Here is a 23,098-nt window from a genome sequence, read left to right as displayed (position 1 = left end):
TTTAATGGCATGAAGCTGCATCAGGGGAGGGTTAGGTTGGATATCAGCAAAAGGTTCTTCCCCCAGATGGTGGTCAGGCACTGACCAGGCTACCCAGGGTCACGGCCCCAAGGCAGCCAGAGCTCAAGGAGTGTTTGGACGATGTTTGCAGGGACAGGGTGGGTTTGCTGGGGTGTCTGTGCAGGGCCAGGATTTGGACTGAAGGTCCGTGTGAATCCAACTGCAGATAGTCTATAATTCTATGAACCTGGGTGTCTTTTGACATTATTGCATTTATTTCTATCTTTTGCAAAAATACTCCTCAAAGCACCTGTGGGTGATCTCTCTGTTCCTCAGGAGGTCCAGAGCCATCTCGGAATTCCAGACGCACGCGCTGCAGACTCACAGTCATGAATCTGCCTTTGTGGATGCACTTTTTTTCCACTCCAAGGCCCCAGCATCCGGCTCTGTCTGTGGCAGGGAGACTCTGCAGACATTAAACCCTCTTTCATATTCCCCTTTCAGGCCAGCTTTGACTTCCCCTGAGCGCAGTGAAAACGAACAGATGTTCTCAGAATGCCGGGGTGACCTGGAAACTATTAATTAGGTAGTGAGTGAAAGAGGAGATTGTAGTGTTTGGATTTCCTTTAAGGATAACTATTTTTAGTTCCTGCTGATGTAGCCCAGGACAAGTTAACAACAACCTGCTGCTGGGCCAGTGGGGAAGGCTCAGAAGGTTGCTGTCCTTTTTGAGAGAGATGGCTGCTGAAATGCTGTGAGTCTCTGGGATTAGTTTAAGTAAATGTAAATATATAAATTTAGAGGGAAAAAAAGATCTTTGTGTGTCTCTAGTCTTGTTCCCAGAAGAATCACACAATCCTGGAATGGTTTGGCTTGGAAGGGACCTTAAAGCTCATCTTGTTCCACCCCTGCCATGGGCAGGGGCACCTTCCACTAGCCCAGGTTGCTCCAAGCCTCATCCAACCTGGCCTCAGACACTTCCAGGGATGGGGCAGCCACAGCTTCTCTGGGCAACCTGTGCCAGTGTTTTATCACCCTTGTTATAACAAACCTCACCTGCTTCAGCCCCCAGTCCCACCATGTGATTATTTTTGTAGGGCTGTATTTTCAGACCAGCTGGGCCAAACTTATTTTCGGACTCGGGTTCCTCATATTTCTTGAGAACACACTGGCCACTATCCAGGTCCGTGACCCCACTCTGCTTCACGGCAGAGCAGGGAAGGGGCGTTAACCCCGGTGTTCCTTCCCCACAGCTGCATTCCCTAAGCTCGGCTCAAGTGGGAAGCTCGTGGGCTTGGTGTTAAATGACCCCAGCTTGGTTTCTCCTGTCCTCCTCGGCCCTTCCAGGCTAAAGGCTACACGAGCTGTTTTAGCTGCATCCTGAGCTTCCAAGCATCTGGGACCAGTTCTTAGAAACCTTAGACTCGTGGAAGCGGCACATGGAAGTGGTGGGGCTGGAAGGGCTGGGCTGGACCGGCCCTCGGGGAGCGCGTGGGAGTCCTGGTGTCGTGTTCAGTTATGGAGCCTCACCAGCTCCATCCTCGGGGGGGTATTCGTGCTTTCAGCACTGCTGTCGTGCAGAACTGGCCAAGAAGGAGTGAGATAAGAACAACCCACAGCCAAGAATGCAGAGTGAGCTGTGCCGTGGCACTGGGAACACCGGGGTCAACCCCCAACACCCATGTCTTGGGCATGGCTTGGCACCCCCTTCCTGATGTTATCTCTGCTGTCCATGAAGCTTTTCCAGAGATCTCTGCCCAAGGATCCAGATAATTGTGTGAAAGCACTGAAGGATATCCAAGCAGATATTAAAGCCTGGCTCTGTGCATTCACACACAGCTGGTTTTCAGCACAAACACAAAGTGAGGTCCTGTGGAACATTATCCTTACATGTGGGGTATTTCTGTGGGGTTTTTCCCCCCTCCGCTTTTTGGAGAGGTACAATTGCCCCAGCTCATCTGTCACGTTTGGTGATGTGCATTTAGCTGGGAGCAGGGCAGGTCAGAACTTACTGCTGCCTTGCCACTGAGTAGCCCTTCAGTAACTCATTGTCACCATCATTATTGCACTGAGACAGAACCACATGCACTTTGATTTCCTGGTGAGTAGAAGGACTAAAATATATGTATTTTATTTCTATTTTAGTGAGCATCACATTCCTAACTCTCCTGGAAATCAATCATCCCTTTGTCAGAAACTCCCCCCTCCCCCAGACAAGGCTTGAAAGTTTGTAGTGTTTAATGGAATTCAATAATATTTATTGTGCTTCCAGCATGTTTATGGGGAGCAAGACTTGACTTGCTGCTTTGGGCTCTCTGGAAGAAAATGATGGACAGGGCTTGTTTTTATGCTGTCGTGGAAACCACTGTAGGTTCACACAGATTTAAATGTTGCAGGGATAAAGAATTTCCTTCTGTATCTTAATCCATGATTAGTCTTAAATTTCAGCCTTGGTGGAAGGTGAGGGGCTCTCCCTTCTGTTGTAGGTAAGGAGTTGGAAGATGTGCTTTCCCGTGGAAAGGCTCTTCTGAGTGTTGCACTTAAAGGGTGTTTAATTTTATAAACTTCCTCCTGCCCTTATGTAATGCTGCCACGATTCTGCCCCTGGATCTTCATCAGTGTTGTGAGGGTTGTTTTGGAATAGAGAGGCAGCTGAGCCTAAATCATACAGGTGAGTGCCTGTGGGGTGTGACAGGGTGCTCTCAGGTGCCTGTTCTTCTTAATAACCTTGTGCAGCCAAGAAAAACATCAGGGATGATCAGATTGCACAGCTGAGGGGGAAGGGTGAGCTGGATCTTCGAGCACATCCTTAGAAGCATGGAATCCTGTAATGATTTGGATGGGAAGGGACCTCACAGCTCATCTTGTCTTCCCTCCTGCCATGGGCAGGGACCCCTTCTATTAGACCAGGTTGCTCCAAGTCCTGTCCAACCTCATCTGGAACATTTCCAGGGATGGGGCAGCCACAGCTTCCCTGGCAACCTGTGCCAGTGTTTTACCACCCTGTTGTAAGAAACCTTTACCTGCTTCAGCCCCCAATCCAGTTCTGTGATTGTTTTGTAGGATTGTATCTTTTGGAACGCTTATTCTGGGGCTCTGGGTTTCTTATATTTCTTGGGAACAAACTGAAAGATATCCAGAACTGTGACACCCCTCTCCAAGTGAAAAACCTGCAGCAGCAGCTTAGATCCCATGTTCAAGTTGCTTCCAATTCTGCAGCATGGATCTGTTGGGAAAGGCGTGGCATTTTCTGTGCCATCCCTTGGGAGTGAGGAAAGCTCATGGCATAGTTGCAGATTCTGAGCATGAACTGGAGTGTTCTGTAGGTTTTCTCTTTTTTAATAAAAAATGGGTTGGCTGAATAATGTGAACAATTTGAGCATTTGCTATAGGACTCCTGGCAAACTGAAGGGATGTTTGTTTAACCTACAGCACCAGAGCCAAACTTTATGGGGTTTAATTTTAATACATATTTTACATAGGTGAGATGACAATGTTATTAAAAATGAAGACATCTATTGATGTAAAGTATAAAAAGGCATCAGCAGGAAAGCCTCTGGAGGCTTTTCCTTCCCCTGGTCTAAAGTATCTTGCACTAGACCAGGTTGCTCCAAGCCCTATCTTGGAGGATGGGGCAGCCACAGCTTCTTTGGGCAACCTGTGCCAGGGCCTCACCACCTTTATCCTTAGGGAAAAAAATAATGACCAGGGACTCTTTTCCTTGATGTTTGTGGTTGTTTTTGGGGATGAGTCAGACTGAATTTCCTACATAATGTTGTGCAAACGTGGGGTTGTCCCAGTGCCACAGAATGTGGAGTCCACTAGCACGTGGGAATAGACATTCCCGTGTCCATGAGCCCTGGCAGCAGCAGGTTACAAATGGGACAACACAACAGCTCTTGCAGTGTTTGGGACAAAGGAAGAGGTGACAGGTGGAGGTGACGTGCAGGAGCAGAAGGAACATCTCGGGGCTTTTGATTTATGTTCACCTTTAAACAGACCCTGCAGAGCTGGGGGTTCAGTGCCGTGGTTTTGAATCGTGTCCGTCATCCAATAAATAAATCAAGTCCCATCAGCTTTGCCTCAGAGCAACATCCAGCTGCAGCTGAGCAGGAACACAAACCATTGCTGCTGCTTCAGATCTTCCTTTGCAGCACGTCTTGTTGTTCACTGGGGAAGAGCACAAGGAGTCACTTGGCAAAGGGGTGCAGGAACGTAATTCCTGAGTCTGCTCCTGACTCTGTGGTGTGACTCTGGTCACTACAATGTCCTGTTCCTTGTTGCCTGTGCCCTGTGTTTCTCCCCAGCTCTCTGTCCTGTTGATTCTGTCTGAGGATAATCCATGCTCATGCTGCAGGAATGCTTTGGGAGCGAGTCTGGTTTGTGTTCTTAAGGTCTGATGCATTTGTGGTTCTTCCTGACTTGGTGGTGATGGAGATTCCCAGAATCTTGGAAAACTGGCTCAGTAGTCAAGACCTTTAAAGGAATTTGAAATACGTGGGATGAGGCAATATGGTCTGAGAGAGGGAGGTGCTGGCTGGACAGCCACAGTCAGCAGCAGCAAGGATGTGCTGGAGGACCACAGGGAGTGCAGACATGCCAGACTGCACTAGGAACCATGTGCAGATCACCTCAGCAGATCCCAAAATTTAGCTGCTTTGGGCCATCATCAAAGGGGGAACACCAGGACCTGCACTTCCCAAAGTGCGTTATTTGTGCCTCCAAAGAATAAAGGAAAAACCAAGTAAATCAATTGCCTAGATTTCACTTTTACTGGAATAAAAACCTCTCCCTGTAATTAATACTCTCTCTTCCACCTTCTTGGGGCAATCCCCCAGCAAATGTTTCCTTTGAAGCATCCCCTTTGCGTGTGTGAGATAAATCTTAGGAGCACTACGAGCATTCTTGCAGATCTTGAGGGGATTTCTGATTGCTTCCCATCCCAACAGCATAACCACTTGGAAAAATGCCTTGTGGCCCTCTGCCCTGCCCTCATTGAAGGTCTGTGTGATTACATGGTTATAAGTATCCTAACATCCAATCTAATCCTGCTCTCTGTCAGTCTGAAGCCATTCCCACTTGTCCTGTCATTACCTGCCTGTGTAAAAAGTCACTCTCCCTCTATTATAAGTCCCTTCTAGGCACTGGAAGGGGTTCTAAGGTCTCCTTGGAGCCTTCTCTTCTCCAGGCTGAGCATCTTTGTGATCTCCTCTGGAGCTGCTCCAACAGGGCCATGCCTTTCTTGGGCTGAGGACCCCAGCCCTGGCTGCAGGGTTACATTTTTGAGCTTGTTTTTACAACAGGACCTTTTCATGGCACAGATCCAAACACAGTCCCCCCTGTAAAAAAAACCTGTGGGCAATTCAAGGCACCTCCTGCCAGAATTGCCACCGATGAGTCTGTGACACCAACCCTGTGTCACTGGTGTGGGACCAAAGCTGGTGGTGGCAGCTCTGCCCAAGGGCTCCTTGGGTCTCACTCCAAAGCATCACTCACTCCTTGGAGACATGGAATCTGGCTCCCATCGTTGCTCCTTGGAAGGAGTGACCCAGGAGATGGGAAAGCACAGACACACCCCCTGCTGTCCCAAACTCCCTGGTTGTCTTCTAGTTTTGTTTTTTTTTTTTTTTTTCACCATGATTCAGCAACTGGTTTGTAGTCCCCGAGTCTGTGAGTGCCTGCAGAGCCCCTCAGTACCTGGGTGTTACTAAGTTGGCCAGTTGTCCGAGTCCTGCCGGGATTTGTGCCGTAGGAATGGGATGCAGCCTCTCCGTGCACTTAAATTATGAGGAGGGAAATCCTGCTGACAGACGCCCTCGCTGTCCCGGCAGCTTTGCGTGCGGAGAAGCTCGTCCGGAGGACTTGGCTGCTGGGAGGGAATTCAAAGGCTTCCCTGGGGCCACGGGATTTACACAGCCCCCTCCTCCCCTGGCGGGGGAGCTGAGCTTGGCTGGGCTGGGCTGGAGGGAGGAGAGAACAGGAAAGTCTGGGAGGAGAAGGGGTTTGTGCACACCCTGTGGCGTGTCCCTAATCCTGGGTGGTGTTGGGGGGCAGGATGTAACGGAGCACTGCATCCCATCCAGGCCACGTAGCACCTCCAAACATCCCTGGAATGCCTCGTCCCTGGAAACGCTCTAGGCCAGGTTGGATGAGGCTCTGAGCAGGCTGATCTAGTTGAAGATGTGCCTGCTTCTAGCAGGGGATTGGATTAGATGGCCTTCAAAGGTCCCTTCCGACCCAAATTATTTATGATCCGCACTTGATATGGATCCTGTTGCTTGTACCTGAGGTGCTGCTGGGAGGGAAACTTGGAGCTTGGAATCCTCATGGATGCAGGAGCACACCTGGGCAGAGTGGAAGAAGTGGAGCATCACAGGGAGCTCTGGGTCACTGTTCTGTAAATCACAGAATATGCCTGAGCTGGAAGGGACCCACCAGGGATCACTGAGTCCAATTCTTGACCCTGCACAGGACCATCCCCAAGAGTCACACCCTGTCCCTGCGAGTGTTGTCCAGCTTCTTGAGCTCTGTCAGCCTCAGTGCTGTGACCACTGGCCTGGGAAGCCTGTTCAGTGCCCAGCCACCCTCTGGGGGAACAACCTTTTCCTGATATCCAACCTAAACCTCCCCTGACACAACTTCAGGACATTCCCAGGGGTCCCATCAGCTGGTGGTGGGCCCTGCCATGGCTGCACACACACCTGGATGGCTGATCCAGACCTGTCCTCCTCGCCCCATCATAAAGCTCTGGGTGGTTTTAGTGGGGTGGCTGCCACAGGAAGAGGTAGGAATTTCTCCCAGGGAACCTGGCAGTGGCTGAGACAACCCATTATTGCACACAAGCTTTGCTTTTGAGGTAATAAGTTGTCATGAGGTTAACAGGAAACATTTGTGGGAGTGCTCAGGGAAAAGAGGGGATTTTAAAAAAATTCAGCTCTGTGCTGCTGCTTCTGTTAGATTTGTTCTGATCCCTTTAACTTCATCAGGCACAGTTTGGTGATGGCATATGGAGGTGGCTGGAGCTAAAAGAAAACAGGGTTTTGCCCAAGGGAAAACTTGGCTTTTCTTCAGGAGAGAGAACAAAATACGACAGAGCAAAGCCTAGAGAAATTTGTTCCCAAATTTCTGATGAATAGGTGATATCTTCTGAGGAAAGGGATCACTTAAAAAGAATTCATCAAATCTCAATTTGTCATCAAAATGCAGCTCTGACATTTGTGGGGGGGCTTTTGATCAGCTCTCACACCTGACGTGCGTGCAGGAGGCAGAGCTGCAAACGCATCTGTTTGCTTTAAGTTGCAGAGCAGTGCCAAGAGATTAGAAGGTACTGCCAGGAAAAACTCAAGTTGACAAATGGGAATTACCCTTCCTGGGATGGCTGTGAATGTTTTTAGGAAATAAAAAGCTCTTGCAGGTCTCTAGCAAGTAATTTGTATTATAGGCAGGATCAGTCAGTCATCTCCCATTTTATTTTGGTTTAGTAGAGCAGCCTCAGATCTGTGTTCTGCTTGGGCAGGAGAGTGGGAAGAGTGTCCTGACATGGGATCTGGACCTGGATGCTGAGATGTGGTGGGCAAGGAGGAAATTGCTGCTCTCCCTCACGTCTCAAGTTATGCACGTGATGTGTGTTGACACTTAATTACTGTTTCTTAATTTATCCTGCCCTCCCAGTCTGTAAATCCTGCCTTTCCATCTCCCTGTAAGCATGGCAGGTCCTTGGAAGTGCTCTGAGGTTTTATTTGGAATGCCACCTTTCAGTGTCATCTCCAGGTGACCAAATTTGACCAAACAGCCATGGCTCATCACGTTCAGTCCCGCCCTGCCATGGGCAGGGACACCTTCCACTGGACCAGCTTTCTCCAAGCCCTGTTCAACCTGGCCCTGAACTTTTCCAACTTCTCTGGGAACCTGTGCCAGGGCCTCCCCACCCTCCCATGGAAAAATATTTTTTTTTATATCCCATCTAAACCTACTCTCTTCCAGTTTGAAGCCATTCCATGCTTCTCCCATTACTCCATGCTCTTGTAAATAGATTCTCTCCATCTTTCTTACAGGCTACTGTTCATCTGTAGGACTAAAGCCCCATAAATTTTATTTTTCCCTTTTCTCTGTTGCTATCCTGTGGTATCCCTGTGTGTGTTCATGGGGGCAAATTTACCATGTTGGGTGCCCTGCAAAGATGCCATAAGTTGTGTTGGAATGGTTGTGGAAAAGAAACCCAAACTCCCTGAGAAGAGCCACAGATAAGATGGGGATTGGGAGGAACGAGCACCAGCAGGGTCCAGCACTGGTGACACTGGTGTGTGTGTGTGTGTGTGTGTGTGTGTGTGTGTGTGTGTGTGTGTGTGTGTGTGTGTGTGGAGAGCCATACCCCAGCTCACATTCTGTGGGCTACAGGGATTTTCCATGGCCTCCTCTGTGCCAGAGCCTTGCAAACAGCAAACTGGAGATGTTTAATTGCTGGTCATGGTAGCTGGACTTGAGAAGGGAGATTATCCCTTGTTTTAGCAAAGTGGCTTTTTAGATTTATGGGGATCCAAGTCCATTTGGTGTTTTGGCCCGTGTTTCCTCAGCAACTTTCCTCCTTTTCCTGCCCCGAGTATGGGATGGAGCCGCCAGCTCTGCCCTCCCTCCCACAGCTGAGTGCACTCAGGGTTGTGAAGCTGTCAAATGTTCTGCCAGGGGGGCTATAAAAACCAGATGAGGAGGAGGAGGGAAGTGGGATGACCTGCCAGGGGTGCACTTGGCTCTGATCACCTCTGATAGAGGCTGTCAGCCCCCAAAACCCTGCTTATGGATTCAGGGTGTGCAAACCCTTTGAGGGAGCTGTTCCCCCATTAACCCACCCTCATGAAAGACCCACTCAAGAGAGTGCTGCTCTCAGGAGGGTCCTGTGCAGGGAGGGGTGCAGTGGGGGTACCTGGAGTGGGGGGCAGGAAGTATGGAAGAGGTTTTCTGCGAAGCTCAACTCCTGGCAGATGGTTAGGACAGAGCAGGAGACATATGGGATGTTGCCTGAGGTGGAATGAGTGGCAATTCTGGTCTCCTATATCCTCACAGAATTCCAGGCTTGCTGTCAGTTCTCCTGCCTTCTGGTTTTCCCAAACCAAGCTACAAGAAAGCACTGATCACTCAGGTTGTGGAGGGGTTTGCTGAGCACTTTGTGGGTTTGTAAAACATATTAAATATCCCTAATCCTTGTTTGTGCTGTGGGAAGGTGAAGTGCAGCTTCCTAAGCAGCACCTGGAATGTGATGCTCCTTGGATGCTCGCCACCACCTCGGAGCAGATGCACAAAGCACGATCCAAATGACTTATCCTGTGAGGATGCTGGTGGTGATGATGATGATGATCAGGTCACAGAGCTGCTGCAGCTCCTCCCTGGCAATTCCTGTGCCCTGGAATATCTGCAGGGTCTGTGCCAGGGCAGGTCACTGCAGAACAAGCTGAATGTCCGTCTCCAAAAGTGCCTCACATTTCCTTCTGTTCTGAGCGAGGGATCCAAGAGCCTGAGCTGTGAGAGTTTGTGTGGGCTGGCGAGGGAGCTTCCTCTCCACATCCCCAGCTAAAGACCTCCAGTGTGTTCCCAGTAGTGGCATGTTTGTTTTCCTTTCTCCTGAGTCTGAAATGGAGCATGTGCTTGCCAGTGTCCAAACAGCATTTGGAAGTCGCTGGCTTTAAAGCTCAGTTCCATTGATTTTTTTATTATTATTATTATTTCTTTTCTTTTCTTTGGACTTGCAATCAGCCTCCCAGCCCAACAGCAATAAGGCATGTTTTGGATGGAATCTCACCACGGCCGAGTTCTCCATACAGCTTCTCCAGAAACAGATTTGTACTACCACCTACATTTTGGAGGAGTCTGTTCACAAAGGAACCGGTTACCTGGATACTTTACTACTTTTCTCTTTTTCCCCTCCTCTCCTCTCCTCTGCACCTGTGCCAGGGCCTCACCACTATCACAGCCAAGAATTTCTTCCCAATATTCCCTCTAACCCTTCTCTCTGTCACTTTGAAGCCATTCCCTCTCATCCTGTGACTCCAAGTCCTTGTTAAAGCCATGAATTTTGGGCAGGTGGTTGCCTCTATGTGGAGTCTTGCTGTGCCATTTATCAAATCTGTGACTAAACCAGGATAGGTCTCTATTATTTCTTTATTATACCCCTGTGAGCATCAGTGGGGCATGCTGGGGTTGAACCAGAAAGCCTTGTTCCTGGCTTCAAGTGACAAAGGTGAAACAAGGAGTGGAAAAAAACAGGAAGGTTTTTAAGGGATCATTTCTGCTGATGTTCAACCAGGCTAAAGGAATTTATGCTTTGAAAGGCTCCTCTCAAGACTTGTGTCTCTGTGGGAAGGATAGAGAAGGAAAGAAAGGCAGGAGCAAGTCGTGGGGGCAGTGCTAGGCCTGCAAAGGCACCATCCTGCTCGTGGGGAGCACACCAGGACAGAGGATGGGAAGGGTGTCCCCCTCCAGCTGCTCTGCTGGAAGTGTCCCCGTGTTTACAAAGCGTTTGGACACACGCACGTGCCTTTGGAAAAAGCTGGATTTCAGTGCAGCACTGAGAGACAAACGACATGTGGTGTCAACAGGGCAATTCAGTGTTTTGCAATGTTTAGGAAATCCAGGATCTCTCTCCTTGGGCCAGTAATCCAAGTTGTCCACAGCGCTGGTCCTGCTCCGCTCGGCTCTCTGCCTGCTTCCAGGAAAAGAAAGAAGTCCTGGCATTTGGGAGCAGTTTTTACTCTGTGTGCTATTTTTACTTTGGATTAGGGTTGTTTACTTCAGAGGGAAGAGGTTTTGCATAAGAAACTTGGGATGTTCCCAGTCCTTTTGCTTTAGAGCTCTTCTTGTGGCTGTGGAGTAAGAGGAGAGCAGGACCTCGAGGACAGAACAGGAAAGGACTGAGGACCAAGTTTGAGTTGTGTAGGGGAGCAGTGGGGTTGCATTAGGTATTTCAGCATTCCAAAACTCTTTTGGTAGGTTTGAGACCATGTTTTACTATGAGGAGATTTTATTAAGTTCTAACATTACCTCCCCAGCAGAGCAGCAGGAATTCTCCTGCTCCAAGTGTTGAAAACTGTTGGACCCCTCCCTGTGAACACTTACATCAATTAAATGCACTTACAGTTAAAAACAAGGCAGCATTTTTTATCTAAACCCCTTTGTTGCCTTTATCCTCTTCTTTAATGTCATTTCATCCAGTGATGGGAGGCTGCAGAAAGCTGGAAGTAGGTGGATGTGGCACCTAAACCTGACCCCATGGTCCTGGTCCAAACCCAGCTGGGAGATGGATGTGCAGCTGAATCCACCCAGCTGTGGGTGGATGGGCAGCTGAATTCAGCCTAATCCAGCTCCAAGTTCATCTCTATGTCCCGTGTTTCTTGCTGAATAAGGAGGAAAATGAGGATTTGACTCTACCCCAAGATTTTGGTGGGGTCCTCTAACAGAAAATAGAAAAGATGGGCAGTGTGTCCTTCTGCTATCAATGCTCAGGGAGAAGGACCTTTCCAGCCTGCATGACCAGGGGGTCTGAAATGCTGGCAGGCTTCTCCCGCAAAGTAAGGCCCTGATTTTAGATACATTTCTATGATAGTACACAAAAAAAAGGTCTCTTTTCACTCCATTTAGCTCAACAGCCAAAAAAAAGGAAAACTGCAGAGAAAACAGCACTCATCAGCGTGGGCTGGAGCCCAGTCAGTTGTCAGACATTCCTTCTGCCAGAAACATTTGGAGATCTCTGTACAAGAAAATAGTCTTTTAATTTTACATCAGTATCTGCAGAGCACAGGACATGGAATTGCCATTTCTGCCTCGGATGGTGTTACTAAAATAACAGCAATGTGGAAAGAGGGCTAATAAACTTCCCAAAGAGCCTGAGTGAGTGCTGGTATTTGCATATCAGCAGAGCAGCAGTAGCTGTAAGGAGGGGTGAAATCTGTCTCTGTGGCATACTTTGCTCCTGGAGCTGGGAAATAAATAGGCACGGAAAGCCAAGGAAGTGCGTGCTCCTCTCTCGTGTGATTTTTAAAGCATATGCTACTGGAAGATGTGTAAAAAGGCTTTTACTCTAGCTGGAACTTCTCACATGGCTGCTTAGGGCCCTGAAATATCCTTGTCTGGAAATGGAAAAGTTGTGGTTTTTTCTTTTGTTCAAGATTTAATTAAAAGTCAGAGGGTTTCCCCCCCTCCTTCAGTCCTGTTGGAGCTGCCTTCTCCAGTGCTTTCCCTTGCGATGTTCCCCCTGACTTCTCCTGACTTATTCCTGGTACTCGGAGTCTCTGCCTCAGTTTTGTGCATGTTTCAGAACCATAAACATGATTGATCCCTTTTTTTAGCAAGCTGTTGAATTATTTATGGATCTGCTGGGATGCTTGAACTGCCAGCTACAGGCACGGAGCCAGCAGGGAAAGGGGCCAAATTGTGAAAGGGAAAGCCTTCTGAACTGAGCTGGGAGAGTGTAGGGGGTGTGATCCTTGGGTTAACACCCTCCAAAAGGTCTGGAGCATCCTTCAGGAGTGGCATCCTGCTCTGAAACATTCCCGTAACGCCAGCGCTGGGAAGGCTTGCCTTGCAGCCCGCTGAAATTCCACGCGCTGTGCAACAAGATGGATTTGGTTCCTGACCTTTTAAATGCTAGAAAAAGGCTCCTTGTCTGGGCTGAAGCATTTCCCAGCTGTTCCCTGTCCGTGGGGTGCCATGAGCCAAGAGATCTCCATTTAGGAGCTGAGGCTTCCAATGTCAGGGTGACACGCAGAGAGCACGGCTCGAGCTGGAGGACAGCTGGGATGGGACACGTGGGGCTGGGCCAGGACCAGGAGGGCTGGAGGGATCCACATGGGGCTGGATGTGGGAGGTCTGGGCTTTGCCAGGAGTTGGGCAGTGTGGATGTGAGGCTGGTCCGGAGGAGCAGGAGGATGAGGGATCTGGAGCATGTTGGGACGCCCAGCAGAGCAGCTGCTCCTCCTCATCCTCCCTCTCCCCTTGGCTTTGGGGACACCAACTTCACGTGCAGTGAAGTAAGGAAAGCTGTTCACCATTAGCATGGTCGGTGGCCTCTTTAAAAAGCTTTTAATTGTCCCTTTTCTACTTCTGTTCCTCTCAGGACTCTTTAGCCTGGGAAGAAATTGCATTAAAAAGATAAAAGTGATTCATAAAATGAGAGGGAAGTGGCTGGACAATCTCAGCCTTGGATGTGCAGGAGAAGGAGGATGGCTGGGGGACATGTGGGGGGGCTTAGGAGGAGCACAGTGATTTCTGGGGAGGCTTTTTGGACTCTCTCCCTTGGAATGAAGGATGCTCAGCTGGGTTTGAAGCTTCTGGATCTCCTGCCTTAATTAAGAGCAATTGCAAAGGAGATTAGGGCTGGCACTGGCAGGGTGTTTGAATAAAACAGAAAATGGCTGTTTTACTTGAGAATTGATTCTGGTTTTAAAAAACAGAACTTTTGGAACATGGAAAAAATTCTTGTTACGGGAGCTGAGTGGGAGGTTTGGGGTTTTTTTGAAAATGTTGGGGTTTGCCTGAACTGAGGCACATTCCCCTGTATATGCAGCTTAAGAAAAAGGGAAAAATCTTAAGAAAAAGAGAAAAAAACACCTCTGTCTCTGCAGGAGTGGTGGGTAATCACTGCTGCTCACTAGCTTTTGCATCATCACCATGGTGGGCGCTGAATCGAGGTGGGTGTCTGTGCTCTCCTTTACTTTCACCTGCTGTCTTTGATTTCCCAGACTTAACCTTTCAGCTCAGACTTGTCCGTGTGTGTAGTTTATGGGGAGAATGATTAGGAACACGTGTCTCTGTTTCCACTGCGACAGTGTGACAAATTGGCCAGTGGGAATCAACCACTGCCCTCTGCTGCCGTCAGCCAGCCCTGCTCCCCTTCTCCAGAGGCAGCCTGGAAGGGCCTCTGGAGCAGAACAGGATTACTTCCTAATCTCAGGATACAAAAACTGTAAAGTGCCTTTGCATGCAGCAAAATGATGGCAGGGAGAGGTGGTTCATCCAGTTCCACCCTCTGCCATGGGCATGGATACCTTCCACTAGCCCAGGTTGCTCCAAGCCCTGTCCAACCTGTGCTTGGACACTTCCAGGGATGGGGCAGCCACAGCTTTCCAGGGAAACCTTTGCCAGTGCAGGAAAAGAAGATAAAGGTTTATGACACAAGAGCCAATGTCTCAGGGGGACAAGTTTAGGAATATGATGGGCTCCTCAAGACAAACAAAGCTGGAAGATCCTGTAGGATGGAAAACAGAGATAACTTACTGGAGTTATTTACGTTTGTAACATCCCCGTTCCTAATAAATGGGGGACAGTTTTTCCAAAACCTGACAGCAGGTGTGTTTCCCAGTCCTGGATCTCTGTGATGTGTCTGTTCTGCAAATAGGTTCGTAAATTTGGGATTCTAGGGCTGATTATTCCCATTTCTGAGGGAGCTGCAGCAGCAGGTTTGCATTTTGAGAGCTTTGCCCATGGTTAGGATGATGTATTGCTCTGTCACTGGGAATCTGACGGAAAAAGGATCATTATCTCTGGAGAAAAACAAACCCTAAGCATTAAGGCATGGTCCTACAAACGCTGAGCAGATGTTTAATGAGGCCTAACCTGACTAATACTCAACTCATCAGGCCACTTTTGCAAGAGGGGTTGTGCTGTGCCTCGAAGCTCTGCGTGGTTACAGGATTTTGGAAGCCCAGCAGAGAACTCGCCCCGTGGGGACCTTGGCAGGAGCAGCAGCCAAGGACTAATAGCTACAAAGACAAAGCACCTGGCACGGTGCATCCTGGTGATGCAAAAAAGCTGGAGGCTCACAGAGGATCATGGGGGAGTATCACTTGATGCTTCTGGTTTTTATACTCTTCCCATGGCTCTGAGCCACTGCTGGAAACAAATCTTGCCTTGGATGGGCCTTGGGTCCTGGTATGGCCACTCTGGTGCTCAGTCCATCGGCCTTGCATCACCCTTCTTGATGTGGGAGAGCTTTTCAGAGTCCCCTGCGTCCCTCTCAGGAGGGAGGAGAGGCTTTTGATGCTGAGAAAGAGATTTTTCCCATTCTCCTCTCCTGTTTAAGGCAGCTCGGAGCAGGCCGAGTTTCCAGCTCTCTGCGTGTCCCTGGCTAACAGAGCCCTGCTTTGGTAGGATTGGGATGAAGCAGTTGAAGACTTGGCCCACTGTTTTCCCTGGGAATTCTGCCTGACCAGTTTGTGAGTAAGGATGTAGGCATTTGTCCACAGGATGGCTGTAACCAACCAACCAAACATCTTTTAAAAGTTAAAGGAAAATTCAGAGGTGACATGCAAGTGGAGAATATTCTTGCCCTTTTTTTGCCTTTTTTTTTCTCCCTCTTCATTTTATGATGTAGGAAGGGTGGAAGTAGCTATTTTAGCTCTTTTTTTCCCCCCTTTTTTCATAGCAGGAATACCACTACTGGTGGTCGGTTTGGCTGGAGGTCTCCTTGGAAAATGTAGGGAGAGTGGCTTTTTTCAGCTCTCAGGTGGAGGTCAGAAAGTACTTTGGAGTGGGGTCCCAGTTATGTTCTAAAGGATGGTGTCAAAGGGGCTTTGAGAGAGTTATAATGCTCTTGCAGTGAGGAGACTGAGTCCACAGCCATCCACAGAATTTGGGGTTAGACCAGACCTGGGTTAAATGAGAATACGCAGAGACACAACTGGGTTCTAACACACCACGAAGACCCAAAGGGTGGGCACGAGAGGGGTTTGCAAGGGTGGTTTTCCAGCAAAGCTTGGAGCCAGGAGCAAATGAACTCTGAAATAGCCTTTAAACTGAGTTTGAGAATGAACTCCTTAGGTATGGCTGCATTCTGGATGCATTACAGCGATAAAAGTGCATTTTTTGAGCTGAGCTCAGGAGCTGCCAACTGACACGGTGCCAGTTCTAGATGCCTGCCATTAACCTTAAAACAGTCTCACATTGTTGGCTTAATGAGTCACCCTTGTATCAACACAAAGACAAGCCAAGCATATTATTTCTTCGGAGGGAAATTACTGGAAAAGACAATTCCTTCTTTTTTAAATTCCCATTTTACCTCCAGGTTTGGCATCCAGTAGCCAGCTTTGACTTTCCTCTGCAGCGAGCTCTGGGGTTGGGCTGGGGTTGTGTGAGGGAAAGGGAACAAGACCAGACCTGGGTTGGGGACAAATTTGCCTTCCTAAAATATCCTCTGATGTCACAGCTCCTGGGTGTGGAGCACTATTGGATTTTTGGAAGAGGAAGAGGACAGACTGGGATTTCTGCTGGGAAGAAAATAAACAGAGAGGAGAAGTCTTCCATTGATTGGGTCTCCCGAGGAATTAGACAGGAATTTGCTTCACGTCCCCACATATTTTTCTCCTTACCTCTCTTAAGGTTGCGTTAGGAATTTTAAGCCCCTGGTTGCCTACCAAAAATCAGCCCTTTTTTTGAGAAGCACAAGGAGGAACCAGACTGAGGGTGGGAGTCCCAGTGGGCAGATGCTTATTGGAAACTCTGGGCGGCTTTATAGTCTGAGGAGAAGCTTCAAAAATAAAATAAATGAAGCCCAGTGCTGGTTGGGGGCTGGCAATGGTGGCAGGGCTGGAAAACATCACACATGGCCTGATTCACCTCTGCAGCAGGACTGACTGCTGGTCTTGAGACCCAGACATGGGATGGTTTGGCTTGGAGGGACCTTAAAGCTCATCTTGTCCCACCCCCTGCCATGGGCAGGGACACCTTCCACTATCCCAGGTTGCTCCAAGCCCCATCCAAGCTGTCCTGGAACACTTCCAGGGATGGGGCAGCCACAGCTTCCCTGGGCAACTTGTGCCAGTGCCCACCCTCACGGGCAAGAATTTCTTCCAAACTTCTAACCCAAATCTCTCTTCTTTTAACTTAAAACCATTCCCCCTTGTCCTGTTACTCCATCCCTTGTCCAGAGTCCCTCTCCAGCTCTCTTGGAGCCCTTTTAGGTACAGGAAGGGTCTCTAAGGTCTCATCCTCTGTGCACAAACGTCATCTTGATCTAATATTTGTTTGGAAAAAGTGTGTGTTTCTCTGCACTTCCAATAATGAACTCAGAGCTCCTTCTCTCATGCACTCACCTTCGAAATATGCTCATCCCAGCACACGCTTCCCACCCATGTCCCTGTGCAGAGCAATCCCAACGCTTTGCCCACGGAACAAATGCATATGGAAACCCTTCCCATGCGTCTGGAGCTGCCTGTGGAGGCTCCAGCATTGAGATATGGGTGGGGTGCAGTGAGGATTTCAGCTTCATCTCACTCATTTGGGGAGCAAAGATCATGGTTTGTTCAAGGGAGGAATGCAGAGGATGCTGGGATGAGATGGAGCTGGAATGCTGGTCATGCCAGGATGTGGGTTATGTCCTGCTGTAGGTTGGGGAGCAGATTTAGTGCCTGTCAGTGCTTGATGACGCCTCTGCCGTTCAAAACCCCCATGGACATATCCCTTCTCCAGGTCCCTGGCCCAGCATTCCTGCCCTGAGGTTCTCCCAGGGGTTCTCCCTGTGCTCCCAAGCACACGGCAGCCTCTGCTCCCACTCACTCATGGGAACATCCACGTAGCCAAATCCACCAGTCCTGCTGGGAAGCATCATCACATGGTGCTAGAAGAGCTGAGAGCTCACTTTTCAGCCGAGGGTGGCCCCACAAACCAGGGTGAGGAGGTGCTGGCAGGGCTTTGGCTGCTTTGGCAGCATCCCTGCCCAAGGAACATCTCTCCTGTGGGTGAGGAGAATGTTCTCTTGAGGGATGTGAGGTGAGGGCTCCAACACAAGCCTCCTGTCTGGGAAAGAAAACATGGGAGGATGTTTCAGAAAAGCTGAAACTTGCCTGGTGGAGTCTGGGCTTAGCAGCAAAGCCAGGCTCTGTGTGCCAGGGCTGGGTGGGGAGCTGTGCTGTATGTTAAAGACCTGTTGGTATTAGGAAGTTCCATAAAAAAAAAAATCATATTTTCTCTTGACCTTTCAGTTTCTGGAAATGTAAACACAATAAACAAGCTTGGAAGGGATGAGCTTATGCTGAAATATGAGGATATAGCAGAGTGGAAAGTAAAATGCAAACAAGGAAGCAATTAAGTGCACAATGAAGGGAATTAACCAACATGCAATCCATTACGTATTTATTTATACTCAGAAGCATAACTAATAATAAACATAGGATTTCCACAAAGAAAACAATCTCAATTCCCTATTTTAAACAACTTTATGGAGCTGTGATGGTTATATATGGAGAAATTCCTTCCATCCCATTCTCCATGTCCCAGTTCTTCCCTGGAGCAGGGGTTTTATAGCTGCTGTCTGGGTTTACAGAGCTGGGAAGGCTCTGATGCAGCTCCTGTAGCATCTCAGAGCAGTAACTGCCTTCCAAGTGGTTTGTTTGCACAGGGTGTAGTGGGATGGAATCCATGCTCCATGCTGGAGCTTCTGGGTACCAACATACTATAAATATTAAATAATCAGCTTTGTGATCCTTGGCTTGGAGACAGACAGGCAGGGATCGACCTGGCTTTTGCCAAACCTCTTGGATGAGGTTTCAGTGTAGCAAAGAGCAGCTCACAGTGTGTTTTGGACCCTGTAGGCCTGACTTGGTGGAGGGAATCTGGGAAGAAGAGGGTTTTCTCTGGGCTACCTGCAAGTGGCTGATTTGATGTACAGTGTACAAATCTGAGCCACCTCAGTGGATCTGCTCAAGGACTTTAATGCTTGTTACGGGTTTGCTGAACTGGGCTTTTGGATGGGAAAGTGATTTTGGGAAGTGATGAGTACCTGCAATGCCTTTACTAAAGATTTTGGCCGTTCAGCAGCTCTGAAAATAAAGGGGCTTTTGAAGAGCATGAAAACATGCGAGAAGATCCAGGTGGACTGAACTAGTTGTAAAAACTGTTGTAGATAAGATAACATAGACCCTTGCATTGTATGAAGCCTTTGCACAGGTGCTCCTGGCGTGGGCCAGAGTCCTCTGAGCAGATGGGAATCATGGAATGGTTTGGATTAGAAGGAATCTTCAAAGGCCATCTAAGTCCAATCCCAGTGGAATGAGCAGGGACACCTTCCACTGGATCTGGCAGCATGTCCATCTCCCTGTAACACTGGGGGGGGTGTTTTTCCTTGGAAATCTTTCCAGATCCTTATTTTACAACCTCTGAGGTCACATAAAGGTGGTTCAAGGTGCTTTTCCTGCTCCTTGCTGCCCCTTTGGCTGGTTTAGGGCTGGTTTTAGGCACCACCTGTATCCACACTGTGATGGGGACCATCACCCTCACCTTGGATTATTTATGGATCCAGCTGCTAAAACCCCTATTTTGGATAGTATTGGAGCTCCCTTTTGTCATGAAGGGTTGGCACTGGTCTGTCTCTGTGGATGATTCTCCAGTGGTGCTCCTGCCCGCTTTGATGTACATGAACATGCAGAGCTTGGAGCCTCCTTCTTGATGAGCTGCCACATTCTCCAGGGTAAGGGGACACACTGGGGTGACAAATGCCTTGAAAACTTATTCCTTATGCTCCAGGGTTGCTCGTGATCCTTTTGGAGCTGTGCACCATCTGACATTATTGTTGCTTATGGGAATCATTAATTTGCATAAAAGTTGGGAGATGTTATGGAAGGGCTCATTAGTGCTAGACATTGTTATTAATTCTTTATTATTTAAATTGTCATTGTTTTGTCTAAGGACAGGGTTGTGTTATGAGGAGCACAGTTAATGCAGGGTTGTGGTTGGTACCGTAAACACTCAATGTACTCATGAACATATGGGGAAAGTGTGGGGGAGGAGGTTTTGCCTCATTTGCCAATTAGTAAAATGTCTCAGAGGCTATTGCTGGAATGTTTATGCTTTTTCCTCTCTGAGTTTAGACAAAGTATGGGAAATATCATGGGCCAGTTGCTTTAGAGCCATTATAAGAGAATGGAAATGAGGGGGGATAAAAAGATCAAGTCTGACGAGTGCTACTTGTTCTAAACCCTTCAGCCCTTCATGTGCTGAGCTGTGGCTGCTGCAGCACACAAGTGTCCAGGCACTTCAGTCTCTTATTTATTTATTTATTTGTTACCTTTATGATGCTTTTCTCAGGCTGGGAGATGCTGCCACTTAAAGGACAAGGAGTGGAGATGTGCCAAAGAAAGATAAAAATAATCTGTTGCTTAGCAAGATGATAAGGGAGGTGGGATTCCAAAGCTCACTTCTTACCCATCTGGACCTCTTCAACCCCTGGTGGACTTCTCCTGGGGTTCCCCCTGGTTATGGGATCCCAACATGTGTCTCATGACTCTTTCCCACACAAAGATTTTGGTATGTGGCTCATTAAGCTCAAGGTTCCCTGCTTGATCCAGGCAGGTGTGACACTGATCGTGGCTCAGAGATGGACCAAAACCTGTACTTTGATCCAGAAATCCCTAAACATGAGAAAAAACTGAAGGCCAGACTTCACTCCTGAATCCCTTTAATCTCTGTACCCCTGAATGCTGGGAAAATTCAGATTTGGAGCTGAATGTTGTGGTTTGGGCTCATCTTGAATATTTACCATGTGAGCCCTGAAAACAAAACCAGCATTTGACTTTCAAAGCAGTGGAGAACTCGAATTTATTTTCTAGTTCTGTTCTTTCCTGCTTTGCTTGTGGTCAGTGCAAGTTATGTCTGTGGCAATGAGAGCAGAGACTCCTGTCTCTAAATTATTCATCTCCAGCAGGATGTCAGGATGCTTTGATTGCACATTTTGAATTGATAACGAGGACACACAGCCAAGGTTTTGGTCCAAAAAAGCACATAACTTACCCTGAGTGCACTTTGCTCCTGCTGTAGAGCACCAGGGAGGGCTTTAATGAAGATCCCCGTGGCTGAACACACATACAGACTGTGTCTGATCTGAATGTTTATTTATGAACATTAAAAGTGAGTGGTTTATCTGAGCACAAGCACAAAGGTGTGCAATGGAAATGTTCTCCAACAAGAAGTGACTGTGCAGTGATGAAGAGGCAACACTGGCAGGGCTGTCTCCTGATCCCATCTGTCCATCTGCCTCCAAAATTCGCAGTTTTATCCACCCTCCCTTGTTTGGTTACTCATGGGGCTGTTACAGCTCAACTGGGCTCCTCCAAGAGCACCACAAACCACAGAATGATATAGAGGAGAGAAGTTAATACCCAGTTTCAGGGAGAATGGAGAAGCTCAGAAGGTTGGCAAATGGGCTGTGTGGAGTCTTGCATGGCCAGCCTGCCCTGATAGCTGAGGAGAGTTTGGGAACTTACGGAAAAGTGGGGTGGTGATCTCATAGTGGAAAAGATGCCCACACTGCAAAACCTGCTGTCATGAGTGGGGTAACCAGTAACCTCAACAGAAAGGCTCAAAACCCAACCCATGTTTGTGGAGGGGTTTCTCCAGCAAAAAAGGGTTGGAGAGGAAGGATGGAATGTCTAGTGTGAAAATGGAGCTGAGCTCAGATTTGCCCCAGTTGTTAAATGACTTCACTGCTGGATTTTTAATGTATTTCTGAAAGTGTAAAAAGAGAGCTGCCATCTCCACCCAACCTTCCCCCAGACACACGTGCTCCAATGAGAGGCCACGGCTGGCATTCCTGGATGTGTTGGCATGGACAATTTTCCTTGGGAAGCTGCAGCAAGCTCTTACCTGGCCAGAGAAAATTTGGAGAACATGTGATGTAAACACAGCAGAAATGTGAGCAATTATTTAGCAGCTGGAAATGGAGAGGAGCCAATAGCAGGTGTTTTGTGCAGACAACTCCAGGCTTTTTTAGGGAAGTTGCTCTTGTAGCAAGCTGGGGGTCAGTCTCTTCTCTCAAGTAACAAGCGATAGGACATGAGGAAATGGCCTTAAGTTGTTCCATGGGGGGTTTAGGTTGAATTTTGGGGAAAATTTCTTCATGGAAAGGGTTGTCCAGCCCTGGCACAGCTGCCCAGGGCAGTGGTGGAATCCCCATCCCTGGAGGGATTTAAAAGCTGTGTGGATGTGGCACTTGGGGACATGGGTTAATGGTGGCCTTGGCAGTGCTGGGGGGGACAGTTGGACTTGACAATCTTGGCAGTCTTTTCTTACTTAAATGATCCTGTGGTTCTAGGATTCTCCTTTAGGGAAAGTGCTCCTTTTCTGGGGTGGGGGGGAAAGTCCTTCTCTTTAGCAAGTGCTGCAGTTGCCTGTTTGAGGTGCTTCCCCATGATGCTTAAACAGTGGGCAGGTCTCATTTTGAGACTTCCTGGAGCCCCAGTAGAAGCTGCTGAGATGCCACCTCAGGGGGGGTGACAGCACTCCAGAAATGCTCCTTTGTAAGTGCAGGGGCTGTTGGTGAGGCTGAGGTGGTGGTTGGTGTCTGTTCAGTAGTGGAAACAAAGCATGTGTCCAATTTGCACCTTTGAGTCTCTCTGTCAGCAGCTGCTCCCCCCACCATCACTTGCTGCCTTCCTGATTTAAAGCAGACCAGATTCACCATCCAGCTCATCCTCTGAGGGCAGGGGAGGTAAATGCAGCACCCGTTCGGTTTTGTGGCAATTGCACTTTCTCTTTTTTTACAGAATTATTTTGGATTGTCATTTTCTGACAGGTTCTTGGCTGGGCTGGGCTGCAGCTGCCCTCATTAGGGGCTGTGCCAAACACAATCTTGGTGATAGGGAATATGATGCCATTTGCAGTAGCAATTGAATCCAATTACATCCCTGTAATGCTTTGTAAATTGAAAGCCTGGGAGGAGAGAGATGCTGAGCTCACCAGTGAGTGACTCCACTCAGCTTCCTCCTGGGCTGAGATATATCAGGAATGGGAAGGAAGGGAATGCCCTCCCTGGGTGTTAAAGTGAAAACAGAGTCACACCACGTGGGATTTATGCCGTATTTCTCTGGGAATAACACCCACAGCCCTGGGCACTGCACAGGTGAGCGGTGAACACAGAGAGATGTGAACAAGCTTGACCAAGATCACCACCCATCAGGTCATCAGTGGAGGTGATGGCTGAAAATCCCTGTCAAGTGGCAACTTGCTGGCACCAGCACTGGACTCTCAGTTCTCCTTCCTTGCCAACCCTCCAAATTTTCAGACAAATATGATATTTTGCTTTTTTCTCCTCCACTATGCTGTTGGATTGTCTTGCTTGGGCTAC

The 23,098-nt window shown here is 48.4% G+C and overlaps 1 long non-coding RNA gene across 1 annotated transcript; it reads right to left on the bottom strand.

Moving 5' to 3' along the window:
• Positions 1 to 4: 4 nt before the first annotated feature.
• Positions 5 to 20,434, bottom strand: LOC114060715. Its single transcript, XR_003571944.1, has 4 exons — positions 20,423 to 20,434; positions 19,486 to 19,491; positions 14,613 to 14,616; positions 5 to 198 (listed from the first exon to the last, which is right to left on the bottom strand). It is a non-coding gene; the product is annotated as an uncharacterized LOC114060715 (long non-coding RNA).
• Positions 20,435 to 23,098: the final 2,664 nt, after the last annotated feature.

This window comes from Empidonax traillii, unplaced genomic scaffold (genome assembly GCF_003031625.1).
Source record: "Empidonax traillii isolate 1590-97213 ecotype Southwest subspecies unplaced genomic scaffold, ASM303162v1 scaffold13:size3042203, whole genome shotgun sequence".
NCBI lineage: Eukaryota > Metazoa > Chordata > Aves > Passeriformes > Tyrannidae > Empidonax > Empidonax traillii.
Note: the sequence above shows the minus strand (reverse complement) of the source record. Positions and strands in the feature narration are given on the sequence as shown.